We start from the raw sequence: 12,517 nt of genomic DNA, 5'->3' as shown, positions 1-12,517 counted from the left end.
AACCACATGGCGCATCTACTGCCTCCTCCTCTTATGTCTGAATTGGCATAAGCCATACAAGAGCAGTTCTTCAAACATAGATTTCTGCATTCATCTAAATTAATATTCTCATGCAGCTTAGTATGCTGAGTATCTGGCACTTTCAAGCCTGTATATTTGACAAAAACATCAGTGCTTGTGACATTGCAGCTTAATGGATCGTCGCGAATGCATCCTTGTGAGGAGTTGTTTGAGTTTCATTCTTCTGGTGACTTTGGACTGAACCCTTTAAAGCATTGGCAGACATGCTTTGATTTTGCTACACTGCAATAAGCATGGGCTCCACAAAGGTCATATTTATCACACATATCACCTGGCGTTGATCTAGAAATTTTCCAATTTTGAAGATTGTCATACCATAAATAACTTGTAAGAGATTGACTTGTTTGACTTATTACACCTCTTCCAATGATAGAATCAACCTTGGTGTTATAACTATAGGATATCTCATCCTTGTTTATGACAAAACTGTCTTCAAAAATATATGTAAAGGATAGATCTAGGAATCCACTGAAGTAAAGGCCATTCCAAGGTTCAGAGCAATATACTTTTTGTGTGCCATTCATCATGTAATAGACTGGATAATCCCTTACAACTAAACCAAGAGAAAAGTCTCCAGGGGATGGATCATTTGGACTCTTCCAACAAGTTATGTGCCAGTCTAAACCTTTTCGGAGGTCCCTTCCCAACTTCATGGTTGGCAAGAATGTATTTGTAGGATAATCAAAGCTTTGCCACAAATAGGCCTTTGGATTTGATTCCCCTTCATTTCTTAACACAAGATTGTCACTGTCCAAGAGCTTCAATACCGGATTTTTTAATTAGGAAGGATTCTTGGTCTCGGAGCTTGATTTGGGGTCTATGAAATCATCACTACCTTTTATAAGGGTAATTCCTATATTTTTTCTGCAAATCAATTGTGTGGTAAGTAGCATTTTATGATTCAGCTTTTTAGGAAATACTCACATAAGAAATTAGTATTGCTTTGTTCCAAATGACTATATGTCCCTCTTCATAAAACTGTACAATTTTAGTCTATGGATTTTCAAGGGTTATCTTTGAAGTTCTAAAACTAGCAGCACAAAATAAAAAGCTATTTAGAGTCTTCTGCACAGGTATTTTACCCTCTTACTCTCTTTCTTTTTGTTTATATATTAATATATAGATTTACTTCTAACTCACAAGTTAGGGCTTTCATAATTGAGCTATTAAATTTGAAATCTTTACTCGGAGCCAGTAGAAAAAGGTTTTTGTGTTCAAGCCGATGCCTGATTGTTTGGTTTTTGATAGTCACTCCACTATCATTCATTGAACACATAAACATTTCCACTTAGTAGGATAAAGCTTGGTTTTTGAATTTTGATTTTTTGCAAAGTTTCGGTTTCAATTTTGTCCACCATTTCCCTTGATTAATGCCTGTGAACCATGCATCTCTAGTTTGGTCATTATAGAAATTTGTGATCTGAACTTCAAACCTTTTGTGCTTGGTATTTTTTTATTTTTGACTCCTAATTTAATCTAGTTACCCTTTTTGTTCAAATGTGCTTCTCTTGACTCAGGTCAGATGAAGAAGTTGATCCCTTGTCTCCTTTATTTGTTAGTATTACTGCTGGATTGTCAGCTTTAGTTACTACTGCGGCTTCTCATGCCTTTGATACTACAAGAACTAGATCACAGTGCACTGTGCTACCAAAGGTATGTTTCACTTCAATTGATGGATCTGCTGTGTGATTTTTCCTGCTCCACCGTGTTGTCCTCTGTGAAGCTTCTCCTTCTCCATCTTCGTTGAATTAGGTTTATATACAAATTCACATTCTCTTCTTTTAATTACTCATATTTCATTTTGCAAATTGTTACTACTTCTATTTCTGTAATTTTAGGTTTTGATTTTCTTCCTTGTTTGCATAAATTGGGGGTAAGGTCTTCATGTAATTTCTTCAATTTTTTCTTACATCCGTGTATACAAATTTTCATTCTCTTCGCGGTTTTGATTTGTAAATATGTTCTCGGTTAGTGCTTTACTGATTTGCATAGCACGTGTTTGTGAAGGGGCTGGAACTCATACCCTCAAAAAATTTCACCTCTGTCTCTGTGATGGAAGCTGTAGGGTCTATCATGACAAACAAATACAGTGAGGGATATCCTGGTGCCAAATACTATAGTGAAAATGAGTATGTCACTCTTTCGCTTTCTTCTATAGGAGTGTCACATTGAAATATTGAATCAATTCAATGATTTCTGATCTTTCTTATTTCAGGTATATTGACATGGCTGAAACACTACGCCAGAAGCGTGCCTTGGAAGCGTTCCGGTTGGATCCAGTGAAATGGGGAGGTAATCACACAACACTAACATAGTACCTGATTTGTTTTATTGTATATGGACAAATTTCCCTATTTTGGCTTTATAGGACTTTGCTTTCACATCTCACACTTTCTCCAATGAATATTTCTATGTTCAATATGTTGTTTTAATTGCCAAAGGAAGGGGGAAAAGAATCAAAAAAAGAAAAAACAAGAGAGAGGGAAATGTAGCTTATGTGTCTCTTACCCCAATGTTGCAGTAAATGTGCAACCTCTGTCTGGTTCACCTGCAAATTTTCATGTGTATACTTGATGAGCGGATAATTTATACGCTTTTTGGCATTGTTTTTAGTATGTTTTTAGTATATTTTAGTTAGTTTTTATTATGTTTTTATTAGTTTTTATTTAAAAATCATATTTCTGGACTTTACTATGAGTTTGTATGTTTTTATGTGATTTCAGGTATTTTCTGGCTGAAATTGAGGGACCTGAGCAAAAATCTGATTCAGAGGCTGAAAAAAGACTGCAGATGCTGTTGGATTCTGAACTCCCTGCACTCAAAGTGGATTTTCTGGAGCTACAGAAGCAAAATTGGTGCGCTCTCAATTGCGTTGGAAAGTAGACATCCTGGGCTTTCCAGAAATATATAATAGTCTATACTTTTCCTGAGATTTGATGGCCCAAACAGGCGTTCCAAGTCAGCTCAAGAATTCTGGCGTTTAACTCCAAAACTGGCACAAAAGCTGGAGTTAAACGCCCAAACTGGCACAAAAGCTGGTGTTTAACTCCAAGAAAAGTCTCTACACATGGAAGCTTCAATGCTCAGCCAAAGCACACACCAAGTGGACCCAGAAGAAGATTTCTGCATTAATTACCTATTTTTGTAACCCTAGGCTACTAGTTTTCTATAAATAGGACCTTTTGCTATTGTATTTTCATCTATCTTTGACTCATACTTTTGATAGACCTTTTCACGTTTGGGGGCTGGCCTCACGGCCATCCCTAGACCTTGTTCTTATGTATTTTCAACGGTGGAGTTTCTACACACCATAGATTAAGGTGTGAAGCTCTGCTGTTCTTCATGAATTAATACAAAGTACTATTGTTCTTCTATTCAATTCACGCCTACTTCTTCTCTAAGATATTCATTCGTTCTTCAAATTGATGAATGTGATGATCCGTGACACTCATCACCATTCTCACCTATGAACATGTGCCTGACAACCACCTCTATTCTACTAGCAATGGCTTGAATGCATATCTCTTGGGTTTCTAATCTAAGATTGGAACCCTTCGTGGTATAGGCTAGAATTATTGGCGGCCATTCCTGAGATCCAGAATGTCTAAACCTTGTCTGTGGTATTCTGAGTAGGATCTGGGAAGGGATGACTGTGACGAGCTTCAAACTTGCGATTGTGGGGCGTGTGACAGACGCAAAAGGATCAATGGATCCTATTCCGACATGATCGAGAACCGACAGCTGATTAGCCGATGTTGTGACAGAGCATCAGGACCATTTTCACTGAGAGGACGGGATGTAGCCATTGACAATGGTGATGCCCAACATAAAGCTTGCCATGGAAAGGAATATGAATGATTGGAAGAAGGCAATAGGAAAGCAGAGGTTCAAGGAGAACAAAGCATCTTCATACGCTTATCTGAAATCCACCAATGAATTACATAAGTATCTCTATCTTTATTTTATGTTTATTTTCATCACCTTAAACTCCATAACCATTTGAATCCGCCTGACTGAGATTTACAAGATGACCATAGCTTGCTTCGAGCCGACAATCTCCGTGGGATCGACCCTTACTCACGTAAGGTTTATTACTTGGACGACCCAGTGCACTTGCTGGTTAGTTGTGCGGAATTGTGACAAAGTGTGATTCACGTTTGAGAGCTCCAAGTTTTTGGCACCATTGTTGATGATCACAATTTTGTGCACCAAGCTTTTGGCGCCGTTGCCGGGGATTGTTCGAGTTTGGACAACTGACGGTTCATCTTGTTGCTTAGATTAGGTACTTTTCAGAATTTTTAAGAATGAATTCTAGAGTTTCAAGGTGATGTTCTTATCATCACAAAAGCTGATTGATTCTCATCAATTTAGCTGCTGAATGTAATGTCCTGCTGAAGCTTGGCCAAACATGTCTAATCTTTTTAGACTGAAGGTTTAGACTAACATTGCATGATTCCTGGAATTCTTATTAAAAGTTTTGATTCTCTTTATTTTCTTTTCCATATAATTTTCGAAAAAAATTCAAAAAAAATTTAAAATCATAAAATCAATAATATTTTATGTTTCTTGTTTGAGTCTATTGTCTAATTTTAAGTTTGGTGTCAATTGCATGTCTTTATCCTTCTAATTTTTGAAAATTTATACATATTGTTCTTCATTGATCTTCAAGTTGTTCTTGATGATTTCATTGCTTTGATCTTCAAATTCTCTTGTTTTGTACGTTTTGTTATTTCTTACATGCATTTTTACATTGTTATAGTCCTTAGTATACAAACTTTTAAGTTTGGTGTCTTGCATGCATTGTTTATTTGATCTTAGTTGCATTTTTTTATTGATTCCCATCATCAAAAATTCAAAAATATTTTTTTTAAAACTATGTCTTTTCAAGTCAATAATACAGAGAATTGAAGATTCAGAACATTTAGCAGAGGAATCAAACAGAAAAAGCTGGGCATTCAAAACACCCAGTGAAGAAGAAAAACTGGCATTTAAACGCCAGCCAGGGTACCTGGCTGGGCGTTTAACGCCCAAAAAGGTAGAGATTTGGGCGTTAAACGCTAGGATGACACTAGAGAGAAGATTTTGTTTTTAATTCACATTTTTTTCAAGTTTTCATAGTTTTTCAAAATCAAATCTTTTTCAAATCATATCTTTTCAATCATATCTCTTTCAAAATCAATTTCTTTCCATTTTATATTTATTTTTACTATTTTCAAAAATCCTTGCTTCAATTCAAGATTTACTTCAAAAATTTTTAAGTTGTTACTTGCCTATTAAGAAAGGATCAAATTTTAAATTTTAGAATCATATCTTCTAATTTCTTGTTAGTCAAGTAATCAACTTTAGTTTTAAAACTTTCTCTCTTTAATTTGATTTTCAATCATATCTTCTCAATCATATCTTTTCAATCACACCCTTTTTCAAAATTAATTTTCAATCATATCTTTTTAATTTCTGATTTCAAAATCTTTTTCAAAAAATCACTTGATTTCTTTCCCAATCTTAGTTTTCGAAAATCTCAATCAAATTTTTAAATTTCTTTTTAATTATTTCAAAATTTTTTTAATTTATTTTCGAAAATTCTTCCCCTCTTCTCCACTTCCTCCTTCTATTCTTCTTTTCTTCTGACACTTCAAGGAATCTCTATACTGTGACATAGAGGATTCCATACTTTCTTGTTCTCTTCTCTTTCATATGAGCAGGAGCAAAGATAAAAGCATTCTTGTTGAAGCTGCTCCTGAACCTGAAAGGACCTTGAAGAGAAAGCTAAGAGAAACCAAAACACAACTCTCTCTAGAGGGCCTAACAGAGCTCTTCAAAGAAGAAGAAATTATGGCAGCCGAAAAGAACAACAATGCCAACAATGCAAGGAAGGTGCTTGGTGACTTTACTGCACCTACTCCTGATTTCTATGGAAGAAGCATCTCTATCCCTGCCATTGGAGCAAACAACTTTGAGCTTAAGCCTCAATTAGTTTCTCTAATGCAACAGAATTGCAAGTTTCATGGACTTCCATTGGAAGATCCTCATCAGTTCTTAGCTGAGTTCTTGCAAATCTATGACACTGTCAAGACCAATGCGGTTGACCCTGAAGTCTACAGACTTATGCTCTTTCCTTTTGCTGTAAGAGACAGAGCTAGAACATGGTTGGATTCACAACCTAAGAAAAGCCTGAACTCTTGGGAAAAGCTAGTCAATGCCTTCTTGGTAAAGTTCTTTCCACCTCAAAAATTGAGTAAGCTTAGAGTGGAAGTCCAAACCTTTAGACAGAAGGATGGTGAGTCCCTCTATGAAGCTTGGGAGAGATACAAGCAATTGATCAAAAGGTGCCCTTCTGACATGCTTTCAGAATGGAGCATCATAGGAATCTTCTATGATGGTCTGTCTGAACTATCCAAGATGTCATTGGATAGCTCTGCTGGAGGATCTCTTCATCTGAAGAAGACGCCTGCAGAAGCTCAATAACTCATTGAAATGGTTGCAAATAACCAATTCATGTACACCTCTGAAAGGAATCCTGTGAATAATGGGTCAACTCAGAAGAAATGAGTTCTTGAGATTGATACTCTGAATGCCATATTGGCTTAGAATAAAATATTGACCCAACAAGTCAATATGATTTCTCAGAGTCTGTCTGAAATGCAAGCAGCAACAGGCAGTACTAAGGAAGCTTCCTCTGAAGAAGAAGCCTATGATCCTGAGAACCCAGCAATAGAAGAGGTGAATTACATGGGAGAATCCTATGGAAACACCTATAATTCTTCATGGAGAAATCACCCAAATCTCTCATGGAAGGATCAATAGAGACCTCAACAAGGTTTCAACAACAACAATGGTGGAAGAAACAGGTTTAGCAATGGCAGGCCTTTTCCATCATCTTCTCAGCAACAGACAGAGAATTCTATGCAGAGCCCCTCTGACTTAACAACCATCGTCTCTGATCTAATCAAAACCACTCAAAGTTTCATGACTGAAACAAGGTCCTCCATTAGAAATTTGGAGGCACAATTGGGTCAGCTAAGTAAGAAAATTACTAAACTCCCTCCTAGCACTCTCCCAAGCAATACAGAAGAGAATCCAAAAAGAGAGTGCAAGGCCATAACCACATCTCACATGGCCGAACATGAAGAGGAGGAAGAGACAGTGATTCCCACTGAGGAAGACCTCAATGGATGCCCATTGACCTCCATGGAGTTCCCTAATGAGGAACCATGGAAATCTGAGGCTCATTCTGAGACTATAGAGATTCCATTGAATTTACTTCTGCCTTTCATAAGCTCTGATGAGTATTCTTCCTCTGAAGAGGATGAAGATGTCACTGAAGAGCAAGTTGCTAAGTACCTTGGAGCAATCATGAAGCTAAATACCAAGTTATTTGGTAATGAGACTTAGGAGAATGAACCTCCATTGCTCATCAAAGAACTGGATGACTTGACTAGGCAGAGATTACCTCAAAAGAGACAAGACCCTAGAAAGTTCTCAATCCCTTGTACCATAGGCACTATGACCTTTGAGAAGGCTCTGTGTGACCTAGGGTCAAGCATAAACCTTATGCCTCTCTCTGTAATGGAGAAGCTAGGGATCATTGAGGTACAAGCTGCAAGAATCTCATTAGAGATGGTAGACAATTCAAAGAAACAAGCTTATGGACTTGTAGAGGATGTCTTGGTAAAGGTTGAAGACCATTACATCCCTGCTGATTTCATAGTCCTAGAGACTGGAAAGTGTATAGATGAATCCATCATCCTTGGCAGACCCTTCCTAGCCACAGCAAAAGCTGTGATTGATGTTGACAGAGGAGAATTGATCATTCAAGTGAATAGAGACTCCCTTGTGTTTAAAGCTCAAGGATATCCCTCTGTCACCATGGAGAAGAAGCACGAAGAGCTTCTCTCAATACAGAGTCAAACAGAGCCCCCACAGTCAAACTCTTAGTTTGGTGTTGGGAGGCCACAACCAAACTTTAAGTTTGGTGTTGAACCCCCACATTCAAACTCTAAGTTTGGTGTTGGGAGGTTCCAACATTGCTCTGAACATCTGTGAGGCTCCATGAGAGCCACTGTCAAGCTATTGACATTAAAGAAGCGCTTGTTGGGAGGCAACTCAATCTTTACTTATCTATGTTAAATTTCTATTTTCTATTGTTTTTTATGTTTTTTGTTGGTTGATGATCATGTGAAGTCACAAAAACAATTGAAAAAGCAAAAACAAAGTGAAAAACAGAATGAAAAATAGAACACCCTGGAGGAGATAGTTACTGGCGTTTAAACGCCAGTAAAGGTAGCAGAATGGGCGTTAAACGCCCAGTCTGGCACCATTCTGGGCGTTTAACGCCAGAAAAGGACACCAAACTGGCGTTTAACGCCAGGAATGGGCAAGAAGCTGGCGTTAAACGCCAGAAATGGGCAACAGCCTGGCGTTTAACGCCAGGATTGGCAGAAAGGGGCGTTTTGCACGCCACTTGGTGCAGGGATGAGATATCCTTGACACCTCAGGATCTGTGGACCCCACAGGATCCCCACCTACCCCACTTCTCTCTCTCTTCTTCACCCCTTCACCAATCACCTCAATACCTCTTCCCCAAAAACCCCTCACCTATCAAATCCCACCATTCTCTACATCACTCACATCCATCCTTCATAAAACCCCACCTACCTCACCATTCAAATTCAAACCACTTTCCCTCCCAAACCCACCCATAATGGCCGAACCATACACACCCCTCTCACCCCTATATAAAACCATCTTTACTCCTTCATTTTCACAAACATATACACTACCTATCCCCCTTGGCCGAAACACAAAGCCCACTCCATCTCCTCTATTTCTTCTGCTTCTACTCTCTTCTTTCTTCTTTTGCTCGAGGACGAGCAACCTTCTAAGTTTGGTGTGGTAAAAGCTAAAGCTTTTTGTTTTTTCATAACCATTTATGGCACCAAAGGCCGGAGAAACCTCTAGAAAGAGGAAAGGAAAGGCAAAAGCTTCCACCTCCGAGTCATGGGAGATGGAGAGATTCCTCTCAAGGGTGCATCAAGACCACTTCTATGAAGTTGTGGCCAAGAAGAAGGTGATCCCCGAGGTCCCTTTTAAGCTCAAAAAGGGCGAATTTCCGGAGATCCGACATGAGATCCGAAGAAGAGGTTGGAAAGTTCTCACCAACCCCATTCAACAAGTCGGAATCTTAATGGTTCAAGAGTTCTATGCCAATGCATGGATCACCAAGAACCATGATCAAAGTGTGAACCCGGACCCTAAGAATTGGCTTACAATGGTCTGAGGAAAATACTTAGATTTTAGTCCGGAAAATGTAAGGTTGGCATTCAACTTGCCCATGATGCAAGGAGATGCACACCCATACACTAGAAGGGTCAACTTTGATCAAAGGTTGGACCAAGTCCTCATGGACATATGTGAAGAGGGCGCTCAATGAAAGAGAGATTCAAGAGGGAAGCCGGTTCAACTAAGAAGGCATGACCTCAAGCCCGTGGCTAGGGGATAGTTGGAGTTCATCCAATGCTCAATCATTCCCACTAGCAACCGGTCCGAAGCTACTATAGACCGGGCTATCATGATACATAGCATCATGATTGGAGAGGAAGTGGAAGTTCATGAGGTTATATCCCAAGAACTCTATAAGGTGGTGGACAAGTCCTCTCGTTTGGCAAGGTTAGCCTTCCCTCATCTCATTTGTCACCTTTGCAATTCGGTTGGAATTGACATAGAGGGAGACATTCTCATTGATGAGGACAAACCCATCACTAAGAAAAGGATGGAGAAAACAAGAGAACCTCATCAAGAGCATGAGGAAATTCCTCATCATGAAATCCCTGAGATGCCTCAAGGGATGCATCTTCCTCCACAAAACTATTGGGAGCAAATCAACACCTCCCTAGGAGAATTAAGTTCCAACATGGGACAACTAAGGGTGGAGCACCAAGAGCATTCCATCCTCCTCTATGAAATTAGAGAAGATCAAAGAACCATGAGAGAGGAGCAACAAAGGCAAGGAAGAGATATTGAGGAGCTCAAGCACTCCATAAGATCTTCAAGAGGAAGAACAAGCCGCCATCACTAAGGTAGACCCGTTCTTTAACTTCCTTGTTCTTTATTTTCCTGTTTTTCGAAAATTGTGCTTCATGTTTATCTATGTTTGTGTCTTTATTACATGATCATTAGTGTCTATGCCTTAAAGCTATGAAAATGAATCCATCACCTTTCTTAAATGAAAAATGTTTTCAATTGAAAAAGAAAAAGAAGTGCATGAATTTCAAATTTTAAAACAGTTTAATTATTTTGATGTGGCGGCAATACTATTGTCTTTCTGAATGAATGCTTGAACAATGCATATTTTTTAATTTGATTGTTTATGAATGTTAAAATTGTTGGCTCTTGAAAGAATGAAAGGAAAAAGAGAAATGTTATCTGATGATCTGAAAAATCATAGAATTGATTTTTGAAGCAAGAAAAAGCAGTGAAAAGCTTGCAGAAAAAAAAAGAAAGAAAAAAAAGAAGAGAGAGAAAAGAAAAAAAAGAAAAGCAAGCAGAAAAAGCCAATACTCCTTTAAACCAAAAGGCAAGGGTGATAAAAAGGATCCAAGGCTTTAAGCATCAGTGGATAGGAGGGCCCACAGGAATAAAATCCTGGCCTAAGCGGCTAAACCAAGCTGTCCCTAACCATGTGCTTGTGGCGTGAAGGTGTCAAGTGAAAACTTGAGACTGAGCGGTTAAAGTCGAGGTCCAAAGCAAAAAGAAGAGTGTGCTTAAGAACCCTGGACACCTCTAATTGGGGACTCTAGCAAAGCTGAGTCACAATCTGAAAAGGTTCACCCAGTTATGTGTCTGTGGCATTTATGTAGGTGGTAATACTGGAAAATAAAGTGCTTAGGGCCATGGCCAAGACTCATAATGTAGATGTGTTCAAGAATCAACATACTTAACTAGGAGAATCAATAACACTATCTAGATTCTGAGTTCCTATAGATGCCAATCATTCTGAACTTCAAGGGATAAAGTGAGATGCCAAAACTGTTCAGAAGCAAAAAGCTAAAAGCCCCGCTCATCTAATTAATACTGATCTTCATAGATGTTTTTGGAATTCATTGTACATTCTCTTCTTTTTATCCTATTTGATTTTCAGTTGCTTAGGGACAAGCAACAATTTAAGTTTGGTATTGTGATGAGCGGATAATTTATACGCTTTTTGGCATTATTTTTAGTATATTTTAGTTAGTTTTTATTATGTTTTTATTAGTTTTTATTTAAAAATCATATTTCTAGACTTTACTATGAGTTTGTGTGTTTTTCTGTGATTTTAGGTATTTTCTGGCTGAAATTGAGGGACCTGAGCAAAAATCTGATTCAGAGGCTGAAAAAGGACTACAGATGCTATTAGATTCTGATCTCCCTGCACTCAAAGTGGATTTTCTGGAGCTACAGAAGCCCAATTGGTGCGCTCTTAATTGCGTTGGAAAGTAGACATCCTGGGCTTTCCAGAAATATATAATAGTCTATACTTTGCCCGAGATTTGATGGCCCAAACAGGCGTTCCAAGTTAGCTCAAGAATTCTGGCATTTAACTCCAAAACTGGCACAAAAGCTGGAGTTAAACGCCCAAACTGGCACAAAAGCTGGCGTTTAACTCCAAGAAAAGTCTCTACACATGGAAGCTTCAATGCTCAGCCCAAGCACACACCAAGTGGGCCCGAAAGAAGATTTCTGCATTAATTACCTATTTCTGTAACCCTAGGCTACTAGTTTTCTATAAATAGGACCTTTTGCTATTGTATTTTCATCTATCTTTGACTCATACTTTTGATAGACCTTTTCACATTTGGGGGCTGGCCTCATGGCCATCCCTAGACCTTGTTCTTATGTATTTTCAACGGTGGAGTTTCTACACACCATAGATTAAGGTGTGAAGCTCTGCTGTTCTTCATGAATTAATACAAAGTACTATTGTTCTTCTATTCAATTCACGCCTACTTCTTCTTTAAGATATTCATTCGTTCTTCAACTTGATGAATGTGATGATCCGTAACACTCATCATCATTCTCACCTATGAACATGTGCCTGACAACGACCTCTGTTCTACTAGCAATGGCTTGAATGCATATCGCTTGGGTTTCTAATCTAAGATTGGAACCTTCGTGGTATAGGCTAGAATTATTGGCGGCCATTCCTGAGATCCGGAAAGTCTAAACCTTGTCTGTGGTATTCCGAGTAGGATCTGGGAAGGGATGACTGTGACGAGCTTCAAACTCGCTATTGTGGGGCATGTGGCAGACGCAAAAGGATAAATGGATCCTATTCTGACATGATTGAGAACCGACAGCTGATTAGCCGATGTTGTGAAAGAGCATCAGGACCATTTTCACTGAGCGGACGGGATGTAGCCATTGACAACGGTGATGCCCAACATAAAGCTTGCCATGGAAA

The 12,517-nt window shown here is 38.6% G+C and overlaps 1 non-coding gene across 1 annotated transcript; it reads right to left on the bottom strand.

Moving 5' to 3' along the window:
• Positions 1–6,318: 6,318 nt before the first annotated feature.
• LOC148561701 (small nucleolar RNA R71) lies at positions 6,319–6,426 on the bottom strand. Its single transcript, XR_015886533.1, has one exon. It is a non-coding gene; the product is annotated as a small nucleolar RNA R71 (small nucleolar RNA).
• Positions 6,427–12,517: the final 6,091 nt, after the last annotated feature.

The sequence above is a fragment of the Arachis ipaensis genome, chromosome B6, assembly GCF_059453495.1.
Source record: "Arachis ipaensis isolate K30076 ecotype BB chromosome B6, ASM5945349v1, whole genome shotgun sequence".
Classification (NCBI taxonomy): Eukaryota; Viridiplantae; Streptophyta; class Magnoliopsida; order Fabales; family Fabaceae; genus Arachis; species Arachis ipaensis.
Note: the sequence above shows the minus strand (reverse complement) of the source record. Positions and strands in the feature narration are given on the sequence as shown.